Source organism: Martes martes (assembly GCF_963455335.1).
Source record: "Martes martes genome assembly, chromosome: 12".
Lineage (NCBI taxonomy): Eukaryota > Metazoa > Chordata > Mammalia > Carnivora > Mustelidae > Martes > Martes martes.
In genome coordinates this window covers 42,576,347-42,596,754 of record NC_137900.1, presented here as the reverse complement: position 1 = coordinate 42,596,754, position 20,408 = coordinate 42,576,347, and the positions used below count along the sequence as shown (strand labels likewise).

Genomic DNA, 20,408 nt, shown 5'->3' with positions numbered 1-20,408 from the left:
AACTAATAACAGACTACTGCATTTATAGTTATTTTTACTGTGTGGGGTTTCTTTTTAACTTTTAAGTTAGATTTATGAGTTGCATCACTATTACCATATTGAGATCTATGCATATACATTTACCTTATCTGTAATATTTATATTTCTTCTGTGTGTTTTTGTGATGTTAACTGGTGTTCTTTTACTTCTATTCATTTCTTTTAGGGCAGTTCTGATGGTAGTGAATTCCTTCAACTTTTGTTTATTTGAGAAAGTTTTTATCTCTTCTTTGTTTCTGAAGGACAGTTTGTCAGGTATAGAATTCTTGGTTAAGAGTTATTTTCTTTCAGTATTTTGAATATTCATCCCATTCTCTCCTGGTCTGAATATTGCTGTTGAGAAATCCTTTTGGTTTTACAAGGGTTCCCTTATACGCAACTTCTTTCTTTTGTTTTGCTGCTCTTAAAATTCTTTGTCTTTGACTTTTGACAATTTAATTATAGTGTGTCTTGATGTCCTTATTCAGGTTCAACTTCTTTGGAATCCTTTGGATCTCATGGACCTGGATGTTCATTTCTATTTCCAGGTGTGGAGGTTTGCAGCCTTTATTGCTTCAAAAATATGTTCTGTCCCTTTCCAGTTCCCTTTTTCTTTTGGAATTCTTACGATGCAAATATTCTTTCTTTTTATTGTATTCTGTAATTTCCTTAGGCTTTCTTCACTCTTTTTCCTTCTTCTTCTTCTTCTTTTTTTCTTTTTGTTCCTCTGTGTAATTTCCAATGCCTCCTTCAAGTTGCTAATTTTTTCTTGGGCATGGTTGAGTCTACTTTTGAAACTCTCTATGAATTCTATAGTTCAGTATTTGTAGTTTTCAACCCTATGATTGATTGATTTACTTATTTTTTGATGATTGCTATTTCCTTGTCAAACTTGTCTATCCTTCTTTTCTTCTAGTTCCCTAGACTTCTTTAGGAGGATTATTCTGAATTCTTTAACTGACAGTTTATACATCTCATTTTCTTTAGGATTTGTTGTTGGAGTTTTATTAGCTTCCTTTGGTGGTGTCATGCTTATCTGATTTTTTTTATGATTCTTGATTTCTCATGTTGGTGTCTGCACATTTGAGTAATGGGGCTCTTCTTCCAGACTTTACAGTTTTACTTTGGTAGAGATAATTCTTCACCAGTTGCCTCAGTTTGGGTTTTTGGGTATGTGTACTGATAACGTCTTTGGGCAGACGGAGTTTGCTATTTTTGCGTGGGCCCCGTGTTTGAACTCTGAGGATGGGAGAGGGGCATGTACTGTTGGCTGAGAAGAGTTGAATGGGACTACTGTCTTTGTTCCTTACCCAAGTAAGGTTGTAGGAAAGGCTTTACAGTTTTCCGAATTCTCTGGATAGTTTTACTAGTTGGTCAGAATGGGGTAGTAGTAGATGGGGCTAATAATTAGCTTCTCTGAATTTGCAGGGCATCAAGTCAGGACCCAGAGCTTGTACAGTTCATTGTTTGAGAGCTTGAATTAGGCTTGAGTGTACTCTGAGTTCCCTGGTCAGGTGAGGCCCCTGGGTTTTGCTCTGCAGATGGGGGAAGCCATGGCTGTGTTCTCTGTTCCAGTACCATTGGACTTAGGGCTCTTGGATGGGCTATTCAGCTTCCCATGCACTCTGGTTAGGTTCTCTGGACTTGATTCTGCAGATGAGTAAAGCCACAGGTTGGTATTACTACTTGAGCACTCCAAGTATGAACTCAGTCTGCCAAAATCCACGTGGTGATTGTTGCAAGCTTCTCCTCCCTTCTCTGTCACAGTCAATTCCCAGTGGCTATGCCTTACAGATTCTCCTGTAATCCTTTTATTGTGAGATCAGAATAGGGGCTCCCACAAAGCAACCCACAAAGCTGGGAGAGGCTGATTGTCCTCTTGGAATTTTTTTCCCTTCCTGGAAAATCAGCAGCATGGAAGAGACCTCTCTGTGTGGTGTTGTATTGTCCTAGGAGAGGGCAATGTGATCAGTGTGTAGTCACTCCTCTTACCCTTCCAATGCAGTCTGTTTTGGTCTCTGGGGTGCAGGGGTGGGGAGGTGCTTTAGCCTCACCCCAGGTACTAGGATTCTTTCAATGGTGTCTTGTTCTTGAATAGGTGTTAGTTGTTTTTCTTGTGAGAAGAAGCAAAGTCAGGAATGACCTATGTAGCCATCTTGGTGATGTCACTTTGTATAATGCAGTTTTAATTATGTATCTTTTCTTCTTGAGATAAAAAAAAAAAAAGAAAACCTTTTTCTTAAATTAAATAATTTTTAATCTATTTTTTTAGGTAATTTAAAAATTTCTCCTTCAGTCTCTCCATTTCATGGAATTATAGTAATAGATTTCTTGATTTTGAAGTATCCTTGTATTTCAGAGAAAATCTTATTTCCTTGTGATTGCTATCATACAAAGCTGGATTGGATTTTCTTATACTTTAAGGTTTTTTCCTCTATGCACATAAATGAGATTGATCTAGATGAAGTATATGCTTCCCCGTCTTCCTCTCTACATTTCCATAAATGTCCTTATACATTTTGATATAAGGATTATGGCTAGATTTTTGTATTGCGCTGGGAAGCTTTCCATCCTTTTATATGCTCTGGAAGCATTTATACAATATAGGAATTATCTGTCCTTTGAAAGCTAGGTAGGCCTTACCCATTACTTTGCCTGGGCAACTCAAATCTTAGAGATAGACTTTATTTCTATTGTGATTATGATGACATTTTTAACCACGGTATTTAAATGCATTTGCTTGGTTTTGAAATTTTTTTAAGTTTTATATGTAAATGCTGTGAAGGCTTGCCAATTTGCTAGCTACTGTATCTCTGTGAATAGCACATTATGACCTTCTATGTCAATTACATCACAAAAAGCAGATTCACTGCAGATAACAACTAAAAACTCAAAATTTTCATCATGTCTCCCGTTTGGCAAGAATTATTTATCTTTTTCTCTTACAAATCCAATATAAATTTTCGAATATGTATTTAGGAGAAGAATGAGATGCTGGTGACCAAAGTAGAGTCTTTCAGATGATTCAGGCTGCCTGATCTCAAAGCATGATCATCAGGAACGAGAAGCTGTAAACAAATATGTAATTACTGAAAAATAATTGTGTGCCTCATCCTTCTTTTAAATCACGGAGGCAATAAATATTGTTGATAAAGTAGAACACAGTAGGAAATAACAAAGAAAAAATGAGTTAATTCACCCTAAATCCATCACGCAGAGGAAAATCATTTCCTGTATAATCTGTCAGAACTTTTGTGCATGTTAAACCAGTCAATACATTTAAAAAGTGTTCATTTGAGGTGTATGGGGGTGTTTGTAACCTGTATATTTCATTTGTCATTATGAACATTTTTCTAGAGCAGTAAATACAGACCTGCCTCGTAATGACCACCCAGTACTCCACTGTATGGGTCATTAACAATTTATATAGTGATCCTCTTATGTTTGGACATTTATGTTGTTTCTAATTTTTCACGACTTTAAGCATGCCTTGACAAAAATAATTTGAAATATTTTGTTAAATATCTGGTGCTTATTATATAATGGGTCTGTGTGAAAGGAGATACTCAGGGCATGAAGAACTCTGAGTCCTGAGGTCAGGTGACGTCGTTCATCTTACTTGACCTTTTATAATTACCATTTTATAAGACCAAAAAAAAAAATAAATAAAATAAAAGCACTCTAGATGATAACAATCCAATCCCTGTATCTAGAACCTTAAGATGGGCTTAAAGTTGGGCAAACATGTGCCCAGAGCTGCTTTTTGCTGCCAGTTCCATATCTTATATTCCTACATTCTCTTAGTGTATTTAACACTGTCTGGCCTTATTTTTAATACGTTTTTTTTTTCCTTTTTAAAATTTTTCTTTTTTATCATTTTTTTTTTATTTGATAGAAAGAGAGTATGAGAGTGGGGTGAGGGGCAGAGGGAGAAGCAGACTCCCTGCTGAGCAGTGAGCCCCATGTGAGACTCGAACCTGGGACTCCTGGATCATGAACTAACAGAAGACAGACGCTTAACTGACTGAGCCACCCAGGCACCTCCCCATTTTTTTCTTTTTCTAAATTAAGAGATAAACAAAATTCAAATAGGAGTTTGACATACTCAGAGCATTAGCAAACAAGTAATTGAGTGTTTGCCGTGTGGGGTTGCTAAGATGAATAATGGGGCAGGGAGCTAATATTTATTGAAAACTTCTTCTGTGCCAGATTTTGTGTATTCATTATTTCACAGTCTTCACCCTACTTCTGCAAAGTTCATGTCCAGATGGGGTAACTGAGTTCCAGAGAGGTTCCATGACTTAACCAAGATGAAACCTAGTAAGTGAGGAGACTTGGGCTGGAACTCAGGGCTGCTTAGCTTCGTTGCACAACCTTGGTGTAGATAAACACATTCCCCGCCCTCGGGGCATTCATTCAACGGTAGGATACTAAAGAAGTTGTGTCCTCACCATAATTCCCTGGCATGCAGATTTCTGTGCTTTGTCTATTTACTCCTTTCTAGTTTTGAGGAGGAAACCCAGGTAGTTCTTTATAACAAAGAATTGCTATTTTAAGCAGAATGTACACTGAAACGATTACAACTAAAATATGTTATGCACCAACAAAATGCGTGTGGACAAAACCCACCTGCTGTAGCAGATGACACATTCCTGGGGGATAGGCTTTTTCAAGAATTATAAACACAATTTTAAAAATCACCCAAGCACATGCGGTCACCAAATACTCAATGATGAGAATAAAAACAACAAAAAATAAACACTGAAAAAAAGAAAAAGGACAATTTATTCCCCTGCCTCTGAGGTTGGAAAGAAACAGGGCTGATCGGTAGCCTTTGGATTATTTAAAAGGATCAGTTCATTTTAAGAAGTTAGTAAGTTAGGGCTCCTGAGATGGGCAAGTCTTAGGACCTTTCCTTCATATCTGTTTGTTCACCTCTTCAGATCTTTCTGCTTGAAGGAAACGCTGATATTTAGCTCTAAGAAGAGATGTCTTGTATGCAGGACAATAGCCGCTTCAAGTTCTCTTCGAGAAGCAAAACAAAACTAAACATGAAACTGTTTCCTTTTTTCCTATTGAACTCTAGGAATTGGAAGTAATACCACCAGTGGGAATTACAGTGAGAATTTTTTTCTCAAACAAGAGATAAATGTATCAAAATCTGTAGTATGGTGGAAAGAGCAGGAAACTGAAGGCTGGATGTTTCAATTTCATGCCCTTCCTTGAATAACCATGTGAACTTGGGCAGATGCCGTAACCTGCCTGGACCTCAGGTTGTTTATCTAGGCATGGGGAAAGATATTTGCCCCACCTACCACTTAAGATTGCTAACGACAATGAAATTAAATAACACTTGTGAAGGCCATCTGTGAAATGTTGAGTGCCATATAAAATTTGTTATTATTGTTACGGTTGATATTATTAGCCCCACAATGCCTGATATAACTGGGTACTTGGTTCCAACTTGTTCTCGTTGTTTTAGGAACATTCCCCTAGCAAAGCGCTATAGTTTGGGAGCTCGGCGCGGTCAGGCGGGCATATTATGGGAACCTGTTGAAAAGTGATGGCTGATAACCGAAAACAGGAATGTGAGAAATTTGTGGGCTGCTCACCTCCAGTCTGAATTTATCCTTCCCATCCAGCCGGCCGGATTCTCTCTGAAAGCTGTGACCCTTCAACATGTCAGAAAAGAGAAAAAAGAGAAAAGAGAGAGGGTAGTTCAGACTCAGATTAGCATTCAAAACCCACAAACGTGCACCAAAAGAACCCAAACCATGAGGATGGCAAAGCTGCGGTCATGGGGTCTTCCGTGCAGTTCGTGTTTGGAGAGGGGGTGTGGCTTAGAGAGACCTCCCGTCTCTGTCTGGCCTGGAGGAGGGAGGGTGGGGAGGGGAGGCAGGGGGGCAGGGAGGGGCCCGGCTGCCCCTTCTCAAGAGGAGGTCCGGGCCTGGGGCACAAGTTAAGAGAATGTGTCCTGCCTTCTTACAGTCTGCAGCCGACCGAAGGGTTAGCCAGCCTCCTGATGCAGAATTCGGCCCTCGAAGCTGATTCTGAGATTCCATACAGGAAGACTACAACCTGCTTAGGGAGCAGATGGGCTCCTGGCCTTAGGCCCAAGAAAAGTCCATAAGCTCTGGGAAGAGCCAGGCTGGTGTGGTCCCAGGGCCACGCAGGGTTTATGCAGAATGTCTGAGAAGCTTCCCTGCTGCGCTCTTTTTCTTGGACAATGACTTTCTTGTTCTGTTCCGGCTGCCTTCCCTCCTCTTGTGCTGACTGCTCTGTTGCATTTTCCTTATCCCTAAAATGAGAGTAAGATACTCACCAGAGGTTGGGGACAGATTTCAAACGTGTTGGCTCCCTCCCCTGCCTTAACCTGTCCTCTGAGTCCTATCTTTTTTTTTTTTTTTAAGATTTTATTTATTTACTTGAGAGAGAGAGAGGGAGAGTGAGACCAGAGAGCATGAGAGGGGAGAGGGTCAGAGGGAGAAGCAGGCTCCCTGCTGAGCGGGGAGCCGATGTGGGACTCGATCCTGGGACTCCAGGATCATGACCTGAGCCAAAGGCAGTCGCTTAACCGAGTCACCCAGGTGCCCCAGCATCTTATCTTTAAATACTTTCATTTTTGGTCAACAGGCTTGGCTGGGGTAGAGCCCCGAGGGCACGGGGTGGGGGTGCTCCTGGAGAGAACATAGGTGAACCTTTTCATTTTTCCCTCTTGTTTTCCTTTCCTTTTTTCCTTCCTCCTTTCTGTCTCTGCCTCTCCCTCTCTTCCTGACGAGCCCTCTCTCAGGGCCCTCTCCCACCCACTTAGCTTTCTGCTTTCGGTAAGTCACCTTGGGGCATTCTGTTTAGGAGCTATCCACCCCTCCTCCACTCCTGGGGCAAGCAGCTCAGCTTTCCAGAACGCAAGGCTTTCAGCATTCCGGTCCGGCCTTCATTTACCTTGATGCTCCTACCACTGATGTTGAAGCCCAGGCTGTCCCAAAGGCAGAGAAGGCTTTGATGGTCTAAATCTCTCCCCATGTTCCATTGGTTCTGGTAGTATTTTCTATCTTCTTCAGTGAGAATCAGTCCAGAAAAAGCTGTGTCGAAGTCTCGCAAGCCTCAGAAACGGTTTGAATCTTGACCGATGCAGCAGAGGTACTTACCATCTTAGGAAGGGACCTGCGAGACCCTTTGACTCCTGACACCAGAGCTGACTGCTGTCCTCTCGCGGCTGCCCCAGGATCAGTTCGATGGAGCTGTGGAGCATTGGCCATTTGTATGCACCCTAGGGAAGGTAGGTTGGATTTTATTGCAACAATTCAAGTAATCTGGGGGAGATTCACAACTAGGAATGGTATAACACTGAATTGGAAAGTGAAGTTTCCTGGGTAGAGCTGGCTGGGACCACTCAGTCCTTGTTCGTTCTGTGCTTTCAGCACCAGCCAAGTGCCGAACTGGGCGCCGAGGATGTGATGATGGACAAAGCATTGACTTTAGTCCTGATGGTTTACAAGCCAGTGGAAGAGAAAGCACGTAAGTGGGCTTTCTACCTGGACTCGAGTTAAACACGGGATTTGGAGAGAACACGGATGGGCGATAGGCATGTTCTTTACCTATACTCCAGGTACATCTAGGGTTCGGGGGCCATGCTAGTCATGGTGAACAGCTACCCAGGTGTGGGACTTCAGAAGGAGAAACATCAGACATGAAACCAAAAGCGGATGTGAAGTTAGATTTGAGAAGGTCCCGGGTTGGGGGCAAGAGAAGCTTCCAGCCCAGCAGAGCAGCCCGGTGGAAGGCTAGGACATGTGCCCGTGAGGCTTCACGTGCTTCTGGTTGCTGGGGTTGGCGAGTGTGGGGGCAGGGACTGGTAGGAAGCGCAGCTAGAGAAGGAAACAGAGGCTGGGAGGACTTGATGGTCCTGCTAAGGTATTTGGATATTTTCCTGTAGGCAATAAGGAAACCTTTAGACCTCTTAGACAGGGAGAAAACCTGACCGGATGTGCGACTTTAGAAACCTGGCTCCTAACTTCGGTGGGATCGTTGCTGGGTGCAGAGCAAGACCGGACCCAGCAGTAGCAGTCAGAATGGTGGTTTTCACTCTGGCTGCACCTGGAGTCTCCTGGGGAGATTTAAAAAATAGTGATGTCTCTGTTCCACCCACAGAGACTCTGATATAATTGGTCTGGGATATAGCCTGGGCTTTGGAAATTTTTAAATGCTTCCCAGGGGATTCTAATTTGCAGCCCGGGCAGAGAACCACTAATTTAAGAGGTGGGGAAACGGAGGTGGCTGAGGGACATTAGGTGTGTCAGGCTTGGGCAGGACCATTCCCCAGGGCTTCCTTACAAAGTGTTTTCTTTTTTTTTTTTTTCTTCCAGAAGTGGTTAGGAGGTCAAGTCTTGAACTTGAAGGCTGGTTCTCAAGTGACTGTGGGGGAGCAGGGAGCCTCCAAGTTCATCAGGACCAGGGCCGAGACATTGCTGCTGGGAAACAGAATCTCAAGAATGAGCTGACTGGTGACAGCAGGGGGAGGGGGGAAGGAGATGAACAACTTAAAGCATAAGCTGTTTTTGAATTAGCGTGCACACGCGTACTTCCCCCCACCCCCATTTTGTCTACATTTTGCTTTAATTTTCTTCCTTGGATTGACTGGGATGGGACAGAAAGCGTCTAAATAAACTGCATTGAAAGTTTTATATTTAGCCTGTCTGAACTCTGGCTAATTTGTGAACACCACACCAACAAAAGCAGCATTTATTTTAAACTCCAGAAAGGGTTTATTCAGTTTCTTTCTTTTGTTTTTTCCATGCATTGTTTTCCTGCGGCTGAGAGAGCTCCAGGCCACAGGGATCCCCCCCATTCTGTTTAGCCCTTCTAAGAATTACTCAACCCGAGAACACTGAGAACATTTGGGCACGTCCCAGCCCCAGCACCATGGCGTTAACCCCTCCATGCACAGTGAGGGGCTCTCCGGGCTGCTGTGCTCTCACTTGGGGCTCCTGGTTTCCGCCTTGATGATGCGACGTAGGGGTTAAACGCAGTTTGCAATTTCTAAAAAAGAAAAAGAAAAAGAAAAGAAAAAAAGGAAAAAAAAAGCCTGATTTATCAAAAGAGGCTCCCGAAGAAGAACATGCACGTCTGCAGTGGTGTGCAACATCTGAGAAGGTGGGAGTGCACGCTCAGGGCCCTCGAAAGCTCAGATTCGGGCCCGGAATCAGGAGAAAGACTCTATTGGGGTTTCTCCGATCCCCATCAACTTCTAAGCCTTCCTGTTGAAATCCCTGACAGTGCCTTTGACAGCCTGTTATTATCTCCAATAAAACCTGTCCCCGACCAGCGGGTCCTGCTGCTCCCCCAGTTTCCAAAAAGGTGTCGAATGGTGACACCTTTTGACAATGGGGGCATGGAGAGTTAAAAAGCAGATTCTAGAAGTTCCGGGGGACTTGACTCTTTCAGGGGGCTGGGTTAGGCTCAAACTCTTTCCTTTTATTTTATTTTATTTTTTTCATTTTCACCGGAGTGGAATTAACCACGGCAAGAGAACGAACGCCTCCAGGTTTACGGTTGGTTGTATGGCTTATTGTGTATATATCCTATAAAACCAAAAACCATATGGAGAATTCTGCTTTCTTGGCTTTTTGTGCGTGTGTACCAGGAAGTAGTAAAATGTTTTGAGGTGCTATTAAGTCTTTAAGTTACAAAAATCAAGATTCCACCTTAAAAATTTTCCATACTGTACGTTGTTGCCTAGCCTGGGGGGGCTGAGTGCATGCCAAATATCTATCAGAGAGTGATTTATGATATAGGATATGCTCCCCAGCCCAAATGGAGACTGTGTCGTTGAAACACGAGAAAGGGGAGGCCCTGCTCTCTCTCGAAACCATGATGACTGGTTTCTGTTTGGCTTTTCGGAGAGTGCGCACAGTCTAAAACGTGCCGCATTTTTTAGCACCAAAACCAAGGCAAGGAACAAAACACCGTCCCTACTAAAGAAAACCTTCATCCCTCGTTGCCTTTGTTCAGGGTTGTTTTCACTTCTAATGATGGCTGTTTTGTCCTCCAACCCCCACCCACTCCCCCCTTCGTGGCTGTTCATCCCCGGAGCCCTGAAAGAAAATACAGCAGTGCTGTGCTGGCAATTAAAATATTTAAAAATGAAATCTCAGCTCCATGTTTTAAATGTTTCCTGCACTTTCCAATCTACGATGACTAAGAATATATTGTGATTTTGGGTGTTTTCTGATCTGCAAATGTTTCCTTTGCAGCTGTGAAGAAGTACATCTCCCATATGGCTCTTGGGGCATTTTCAGTTTGCTTAGATAAAGCAATATGGACTGAAAAAAATAAAAAATAAAAAATAAAAAATAAAAAGGCAGTCGAAGGCTGGAATTTTTGTTGATGTTGATGTGCATTGCTTGTCTTCTAAATGTGTACTTGGGTTTCCAAGTTCTCTTCCATCATCATTATTTTTTGATGTCTACATATTCTTTGAAAACATGGTTTCTAATGGCTCCATAATTTATGACATCATGATATACCTAACTGTTTCCTTATTATAGAACATTCAGCGCATTTCCATTTTTAATGGAACTGTCATTATAAATAACAATGAGATAAATGCCTCTGGAGCTTTGACCCTATTTCTGTTTGCTTTGTTAAGACAGATACTCCATCAGCTGGCATGACTAGGTCAAAAATTATGAACCTATTTTAACAATTTTAGTACATATTTGTACCTGGGTTTAGAAAGGCTACACGACATTTTACTACCACCGCTCTTGGTCGAGTTTGTGTAAAACTCATTGTATTCTTCAGTAGTCTGGCGGGTAGTGGTTATTTTTTAAGTCTTTTGCAGTTCAATATATACAAAATGATAAAATTCATTTTAATCAGCATTCTTATAATTATTAAGAGAACATATCTTTCCATTTTTCAGTTTTTAGTGACTTGGTTTAGGAAGCTTTCCCCAAACCCACATTTGGTATGCGAGACATTTCTTTTGAAACCTCTCAGACTACACATGTCCCTTTGACAACCTGGGAATTCACTTTCTATTAGAACCACCCAGTACTGTATGGAAATCTGGCCAGAACTTGAACAAGTGGTACTAACCCAAAGGGTATCTTAAGCCTCCCAAGTCAGTCTAACTCAGGACCTACCCAGTGCAAGCCAGTCTTTCCCAAGGATTGTGAAAATCTTGGGCGCCTGGGTGGCTCAGTGGTTAAAGCCTCTGCCTTCGGCTCAGGTCATGATCCCAGGGAGTCTGCCTCCTCTTCTCTCTCTCTGTGCCGGCCTCGCTGCCTACTTGTGATCTGTCTGTCAAATAAAAATAAAAATCTTAAAAAAAAAAAAAAAGGATTGTGAAAATCTTGCTTTTGTGGTAGCATCCTCCACAGGTGTGTGTTAATGGTCCAGAGAACTGGGGCAGATTGCTTTCTGTTTTTGATTTTGCTCATAAACTAGTAACCCACTTGACAAACAATTCTTGATCTTAGGCTCCCCTCCCCCCCCAAAATGCATTTTTGGATCATCTTTACCTGTCTCTCTCTCTCTCTCTCTCTCTCTTTTTTCCTTCTTAAAGATTATATTTATTTGAGAGAGAGAGAGAGAGAATGAGTGGGGGGGGTGCGGGCAGAGAAGGAGGGAGAAGCAGAGCCCCCACTGAGCAGGCGGCCCTGACACAATGTGGGACTTGATCCCAGGACACTTAACTGACTAAGCCACGCAGGCGTTGCTCATCTTTACCTGTCCTATGTTAAAGCTGTTCCTACTGAAGACCTCTAAGATTTTCTTTAATGTACCAGGACCATTGCCAGGTCATCCTTACTACTTGGTTAAGAAGCTGAAAGTGGTAATTTTAAAGCCATTCCTGGGACAGCTTCTCACATCCCCCCTTGCTTTCCTTTTTTAATTTTGTAAATTATTTTGTATTTTTTTTTATTATGTTATGTTAGTCACCATACAGTACATCATTAGTTTTTGATGCAGTATTCTATGATTCATTGTTTGTGTATAATACCGAGTGCGCCCTGCAATCCATGCCCTCCTTCATACTCACCACTAGGCTCAGCCATTCCTCCACCCCCTCCCCTCGAAAACTCTCCATTTGTTTCCCAGAGTCCATAGTCTCTCATGGTTCACCTCCCACTCCGATTTCTCCCCCTTCATTTTCCCCTCCTTCTCCTAATGTCCTCCGTGTTATTCCTATGCTCCACAAGTAAGTGAAACCATGTGATAATTGACTCTCTCTGCTTGACTTAGTTCACTCAGCATAATCTCCTCCAGTCCCATCCATGTTGATGCAAAAGTTGGGTATTCATCCTTTCTGATGGCTGAGTAATACTCCATTGTATATATGGACCCCATCTTCTTTATCCGTTAGTCTGTCGAAGGGCGTCTTGTCTCTTTCCGCATTTTGGCTATTGTGGACATTGCTGCTACGAACATTCCCCCTTGCTTTCCTGTCTTCTAGGTTACCATTTATAGAGCACCTATTACATGCCACGTACCTTTCAGACTCGGTTTCGTTTCAGCTTCACTACCGTCCACTGGATGGTAATTGTATCCAATTGTATAACGATCCATTTTTACAGGCAAAAATAACTCTGAGAGATTAGGTCACCTCCCGAAAGATATAAAGATTAGAAGTGGTAGCTGGTAAACACACAGAGGTTCAAATCCCCGTTTAGTCATTATATAGAAGCTGTAGGAATAGACATGTCAAAACTCTCGAGTAAACTACTGAGTGACTCAGGAAGACAACTGGGTGATTTTTTTCATTATCAGCATGCAGGCAAACTGTTTTCTGCTCCCTGAAGAACATACATCACAGTGTTTTAAGGTCATTTTTCAAATGTAATTGCTTCGTACGTAATCATGAGAGTCTCAAACCTAACATTTCTTAGAACGTCTACAAACTCTGGAAGGATTGCCGAAATTGATGCAGTGACCTCAGGCTATTGAATTCATCCCATAGCACTGATTGAACACCTTGGATTTCTGTGCACATGGTTCTTGCAAATTCTTTTGCGTTGTGGCTTAGTAGCAAGGCATTTACCCTCTGAGCAGTGCCCATAAAAACAGGGGTTGATCATTGATGGAAGCTGACCATGGAATATGCTAAGGTGCTTTAAGGACATGCTTTCAGGATGCCCACACTTGGAAACCTGTAGTTCAACTTCCCAGGGGCTCAGGATTTTAAGGATCAGGCTTCCTAGCCTCTTCAGCTTCTGCAAGCTGAGATAACCTGTTGCTATTTTTGAATATAAATAGGCTGTATTAGGCATTAAAAGAACTGCCCAAGGGTTTTCCCCCCTTTCCCATTTTGGTGTTTGGATTGGCAGCGGAAGTCCTGAGCTTTGAGACTTGGAAGGCAGTGTCTGCAAACAAACATCCTGCGGACAAAATTGTCGGGCCGGCACTCCGTGTTCCAGGATGATTGACAGGAAGCAGGGTGTGTGGTGAGGAGGGAGGATGGACACTCTGAGCATGGTGGCTTCCAGTTCCCCCAAACAATAGCCAGGCTCCCAGGGAACGTCACACATTCCTTTTCCCATCTACTGGCGTGGAAGTTTGACTGTCGGTTGTGGTGCGAGTTAGGGAGGATGTGGGCTGGGCGGGAGGTGAAAAGGAGCTAGTACTCAACCCAGCAATTACAAACAGAGAACTGAAACCTTTTGATAATGCTCCCTTTGAGGAACAGGAACAAGTAGATATGCAGAGATCGGGGATGACGCCTTAAATCAGACAGCGGCAAAAAAGAGTCATCTGCAGCCATCATGACCAAAGCTAAAAGTGGTCCCTCAGAGGCACTGGGCGTGAGGCGGGTGATGCTGATGAGAGGCCGGGGGAAGTTCAAGCAGTTGAAACGAAACTCACAAGCAAGAAAAAACAGACATGTTTTAAAGCCCAGCTATGGGCTGGGGTTTTGCAGATTGTTTTGCTTCTGGTCTTGTTGCGGGCTTTTATCTTGAGGCTGGTCTTCTATGAATTGTTTCCCATGATGCAACTGAGGCTCTAAGAGGTTAAATAAACATATTTGACAGGACAAAATTAGACCGTGGAACAACTGGTGTTAAAGCATCTGCCCTTTGGACTCCTTCCTCTCCCCCAACTCGTTCAGTGTCCTCCCTCCTGTTTCCTCCCTAAACCCACCCAGGTCCTGCCCTCTTCTTTCTGTGCATCTTCCCTGTGGGGAATACGAAGAGAATGTATCTCTCTAGCTCGGTCTCCTCAGCTCCTGGTTTACACCTCCCTTCCCAGTCTTCCCAAACCTTTCCTGGCAGTCTGGCTCATCGGTCCTTTCATATCTCCGGGTCTTCACCTGTTGTTGCCTCTGCTACCCTGACTTTCTCTTCCTTCCCCTGAGCACGACCCACCACCCACTCTTCAAAGCCCAGTCCAAATGCTGGCGTCCTCAAAGAGCTCATGTATCCCAGCCTCCCTCACCGCCCAGGTGGGATCTCACCCTCCCAGTCTCACAGCAACTTGTGTCTACCTCTGTTACAATCAGCACATGTCATTTCAACGGTGAATACCCCACGTTCTTACTAATCCATGTGTAACACACACAATAAGTTTAAATTTAGTCCTGTCTTTTGATAGCTTGATGATACCCCACTTAGGTAAATACTACACTTTAATCCTCCTTTATAGAGCTGTCTATTTTTGAGAATCATCAAGAATAGTTGTCTGTTTTTAGTCAGTAGTTGCTCTGAGGGGATTTCATGAATTGATGTAAAAAAATACAGTAGGGAGAAGCGTTGAGGGGGCCATTTGCAAAAGAAGGGAGTCCTGGCCAACATTTATTTCCTTCCCTTCCCTTTCCTTCCTTCTTTCCTTCCTTCCTTCATTCCTTCCTTCCTTCCCTCCTTCCCTCTCTGCCTCCCGCCTACCTCCCTCCCTCCTCCCTCCCTTCTTTCCTCCTTTCCTTTCTCCCTCCCTCCCTCCCTCCCTCTCTCACTTTCCCTTTTCCTTCCGTGAAGATTTACTGAGTATCACTTAAGTGTTTTGTTGCTGGGATATGCACTGAGGATACACTGCCCCATGGAGCGAATATAAAATTAAACATTACAAATACAACACACAAAATATACAATCGTGAATGGTGATAAACACTATGAAAAAAAGTCTAGGGGTCTATATAAACATAATTCTGGTGGACCTGAGCTGGTCAGGGGAGCTGATGGGTAGTGGTTGGCAGTCAGAAGTGCACTTTTAGAGTAAAGAGTTAAATCAATCCGAAGGCGTTTCTGAGGTCAGGTGGCCATGAGGCCCCTTATTAAGGGAAGACCTATGGCTGTTGTTCACGGGAGGCAAGGGGTGACGGGAATTCTGCTTCTACTAGGGAGTAAAGGAATGGCAGTCCCATAACAGTGCTTGATTTTGTTGACTTTGCTCAGGTGGTAGAATCTCAGAAAAGCCAAATCATCAAACACAGAAAGGTGCACAACTCTAATTCTTGCATGCTTGGTCAGAAAAACAGTAGAGCATTGAAGACTGGTGATGAAATTCCTAGCCTTTTTTTCAGGTTGCATTTACCTGGAAATTCCCCATGTCTATAGGAAGAAGACTGCTCTTGTGGTGTGTTTACGAACACACACACACACACACACACACACACAGACCACACACTTTTTTTTTTTTTTTGCACTGAACTTCTCCCCTTAACTTTGTAGAAGATTAGTTACTCTTTGTTTTAGGTGTTCCTAAGATTGCTGAGAAACAAGGGTAAATGGGTGGTGGTGGGCGTGGTGAAGGAGGCAGTGAAACAGGCAGAATAGGTCACCCAGATTCATCCCATGAATCAGAATGCTTAGGGGTAATTCACAAAAGATTTCATGGACTGTTGTCCTACACATGAACATCCCATCTGGGACCCTGTGTCCCTTCGCTGTGTGTGTGTGTGGGCCTTGCAAGTAACTTGTGATTTGGAGAGATCCAGTGAATAGAGTGTCAGAAGCAGACACTGGAGCACAGATGACGTCCCCCAAGACACTAAAAGCCAACATGCTCTTTATCTGCATACTTTAGGGAGTCACGGAGATACGATTCAACCACACATTTATACGCAACGTGAAACCTTTATGAGGCATAGGCTGTTTGCCAGATGTCTATTCTCTTTCCTTCTCCTCCTTCCCTCCCTCTTTCTTTCTCTCTCTCCCTACCTTCTTTCCTTCTTTCCTCTGTCCCTCCGTCCTTCCTTCCTTCATTCCTTTTTTCCTTCCTTCCTTTTTTCCTTCCTTCCTTCCTTCTTCCTTTGAAGTGCAATTTTGGGGAGAAACTTAGTGATAATATTGAGGAAGCTATATTGTATTTAATTTCAAAATGGTTCTGATACGTCTAGATTTGTACCAGTTTATATTCTCACTATTTCTGTTCAGAGGAGAAAGTCAAAATCCCCAGTCTTGGCATTGGAAACTTCGCACACCTGGTTCTTAACTACACTCCCAGCCTTATCTACTCTGACTCCCCTGCCCCAGGCAACCTGGTTTCCCCATTGTTCTTGGAATAATCTTGCTCCCTTTGTTCTTGCTCCTGCTTCTTACCGGAGCTGACCAACCCCCCTACCCATGTGCTCTCTCCCAGTTGCACAGGCGCTCGTCGTCTACCTCCTCCAGGACCCCACCAAGTCCTACCCACCTCCACCTTGAATGATCTCCCTCTTCCCTGAACTCACAGCACTTTGAGCTCATTTGGCAATTAATCCTGCGTGGGTTTGTGCAAAAACTTGTTTTGTTGGATGATATTGTTGTGTAACTCACATCATCATTTCATTTTTCTACTTTGTATTTTCTACTGTCTTGTAACCTCCCAAAGAGCCTGAAAAAACTGGTCTTCTATGTTTTGGTTACCCCAGCTGTTCGAAACACTGCATTATCTAAGCGAATCATGTGTCTTTAATAAATTATTTATTTATTTATTGAAAAGATCATTTTCACTCTTCAATCTACCAGATGAAAGGTTATAGAGAAGCAAGCTGATATCTATTAAAATGCTATTTATTAGGCACAGGGCTAAAAGTTTCATGATACACCCGGATTTAACTCTTCCGCAAATCTGGTAAATCCATTGTGTTTGATATTAGTTTTACAGATAAAGATATTTCATTTAGAAGTTTTGAACTTTTTGCTTGGGATCACAGAGTGTATGTCAGAGCTTGCTTATCTTTCTTCCCCTACAACCCTGTGTTCACGGAAACATTCATGAAAACAAACGTTCACAGAGTAGAGATGTAATGACAAGCAACAATCTACCCGGGTCCTGTTTTCATGGTACTTTGGTGAGTTGAAAAGTATACACAAAACACACAATGACTTAAATAAATGTAAAAGGGCAATTCTGTGGAGTGCTGGGCTAGAGATCCCTGCTATAGGGAAAATGAATGATAGACTGTTGAACCAGCTCGGAGAAGGAAGGGAAGGTTTTTCTTTCTTGTTGAAATAATACCTGGACTGAATGTGTAGGATGAGCAAGGGTCAACCAGATGAATGAGGAAGGAAGAACACACCCAGAGAGGCACCAGCAAGTGCAAAGGCCTTGTGGTGGAGAGAGAATGTCAGGTAAGAAAGACTGGAAGATTCCAGTGTGACTGGAGTGTGTGTGTGTGTGTGTGTTTGTGCACGCACGCGTGCGCATGTATGGTGTGGAGGAAGAGGGGAACACACACACAGAGAGAGAGAGAGAGAGAGAGAGAGAGAGAGAGATTGATGAGGTGTGAAGCTAGAAATACAAGTCTCTCTGCTTGTCTTTGTCTTTCTCCTGAAAACAGTGAACGCATTCAGGACTTTGGGGGATGGGTATGACATGATGACTCTGTGCAATACGGAGAGCAGTCAGAAGAAGGGCAAGGGTGGTTGAAGGTAAACCGGGCAGGAAACTGCTCTACCAGGTCTGGTGATGGAGAAAACAGTTGGCCTAGTGAAGGGATGGTGATGGGAGTTGGATGCAGAACAGGGATGCGTTAGAGAGCTAAGGGAGAGGTGGTCCAATGGAGAGGACTTGCTGATGGATTGGACATGGGGATGAGGAAGAGAATAGTGACGCAGACTATTCTAAAATTTCTGCCTACAAATCTTGCTGGATGATAGGGCCATTCTTTGTCCAGGGAACTGTGAAGACAATCAGGTTTGAGGTGCATATTTATAACAATGGATTTGAATATATTATAAGATCTCATTTAGATATTTAAGATGAGATGTTAATTTGCATCAATATGCCTGGAGTTTGTTTATTTGTTTATTTATTTATTTAAAACTATTTTATTTATTTATGAGAGAGAGAACGGGGGTGGGGGTGGGGGTGATGCAGAGGGAGTGGGACAAACAGGCTCCTGAGTGCAGAGTTGGAGTTGGGGCTCCATCTCGGGACCCTGAGATCATGACCTGAGCCGCGAAACCAACAGTCAGATGCTCAATCCACCAAGCCACCCAGGAGACACCTGAGATGGAAAGTCATGAAAATCTATGTAGGGTTAATTATGAAAGCTATGAGAATGGAGAAGGTGGTCTGGGGAGCCTTCTGAGTGATCCCAGATTTCAGGGTCTGTTGGAGGCCTCGAAGGCCCGGCAAACATGATACCCAGCCTCTGGTTTAAAGGGGCTCCCAGTTGAGTCTACACTTTGGTTTGTCAGATTCCAAGTCCGCAGTTTTTCAGTGACATCATCCTTTGAGAAGGCAAAGGCTAGAATGAGTGGGAGTCAATGCTGTAATCCTTGACCTTTAAAGGTTTTTTCAGCTTTGTTTTCTAAGACGTGGTTTCCTGCCACTGTTTTGGCACATTTGTTGTTGGATTGAGAAACATTAGTGCGTATTATATTTGGCAATTATGCTCATTACCTTACAGTGTTTGTGTGAACTTAGGAGGTATAAACTTTTTACTTTGCAAACAGGAGAATAGAGGCCCAGGCAGGGTTAGGAGAGTTTTGAGTGAGATCACCAGAGGCCCGGAAATAAAGATTAGAATCCTCTACATCTTAACTCCCAAAGCAATTTCCATGCCTCTGAAATATGCCGTCTTGACATGCCGTGTTTTGATCCCCCCCCCCCACAAGACCAGGAAGAGTGACTGGAAAGGGGGCTGGTGGTGTTGTCCCAAAGGGCTCCTACTCCTGACCTCTCCTTTGTACTCAAGACCAAACCCTGATCCTCAAGGTTGTTATTAGTCCCCGAATCATCAGTATCATCAGCACATTTGCGCAGGAAAAAGAGTGAAGGAGAAAACAATACTGCTTCCATTCCAATAACATGTATTTCGTGGTAATAGCAATAAACCAGAATAGGACTAGTTTGAGAGAAATTAAAAGGATAAATTTTAAAAAGTGAATATTGACTTAAAGAAATGTGGAGGAAGAGTGACTCTCCAAAATCATTGTATGCAAGGGAGATGTGAGTTTTAAAACTGATGAATTCAAATAAATAGCTTTTCCATTTGGCAAAAGATTCCAAAGAGTGCAAAGGGTACGAGTGCAAAGGCCTCCATTCCAGCATTGCTCCCCAGAGCCCAGTTCCTCTATCCCAATGTAACAACGATTACCAGTATTGGTATTTATTTCTCCAGAGATATTCTATGGGTATCTACCTTTTTTATACAAGCAGAAGCTTGTGACATCTAGTGCTTTGTGATTTTTTTCACTACAACATCACTCCATATCTGTATGCATAAATTCTACCTTGTTCTCTTTAATGGCTATGGAATATTCCATTATAAATGTCCCCAAACTTAATTAAACCAGTCCCCTACCAATGGATATTTAGATTTCCAGTCGTTGGCTGTTAAAACAATGTCAAAAGGAATATATATTCTTGTATATTCCACTTGATACATAGGTGAGTATAGATGTAGGAGAAATTCCTAGATGTGTAATTGGTGAGTCAGAGTATTTATGTATTTATGATTTTGAAGGGCATTAGAAATGGCTTTATAAAGATTAACTAATTATTATTCTCTCAAGAAATGCGTGAGAATGCTTGCTTTCCCCAACCGCTTGTTAATTATCAAACATTTTATTTCACTAATATGCAAACTGTTTTTTAATTATATGGAAACTATCTGATTTGTCCCAGGGTCTTCCTCAGGAATTAAGAGGCTTCTAGATTCTACTCTTTTAGCTACTCAGAGAGATTTAAGAATTTCTCAGTGCGCTCTATGGCACATGGCCCAATGGTCATGAGACAATGAAGGGAGAGGAAGTTAACATTTACCGTGTGTTAAACTGTGTTACTCAATTTGTTTTATTCATTCAGCTAATATTTATTGAATACCTACTCTGTGCTCTGTTCTTGGTGCTTGAAATTCACTAGAAACAATGCTGGCCTAGACTCTTGACCTCTAGGGGCTTACTTTTTGTCAGGGGAATAGGACCATAAGAAAAATTTGATAAATGCCTAAGTGAAAAGGGGATT

At 42.7% G+C, this 20,408-nt stretch overlaps 1 long non-coding RNA gene across 1 annotated transcript; it reads left to right on the top strand.

Annotated features, from left to right (window-relative positions):
• The first annotated feature begins 5,665 nt into the window (after positions 1–5,665).
• LOC308353745 lies at positions 5,666–9,058 on the top strand. Its single transcript, XR_013967808.1, has 3 exons — positions 5,666–7,296; positions 7,439–7,535; positions 8,384–9,058. It is a non-coding gene; the product is annotated as an uncharacterized lncRNA (long non-coding RNA).
• The last annotated feature ends 11,350 nt before the right edge of the window (positions 9,059–20,408 follow it).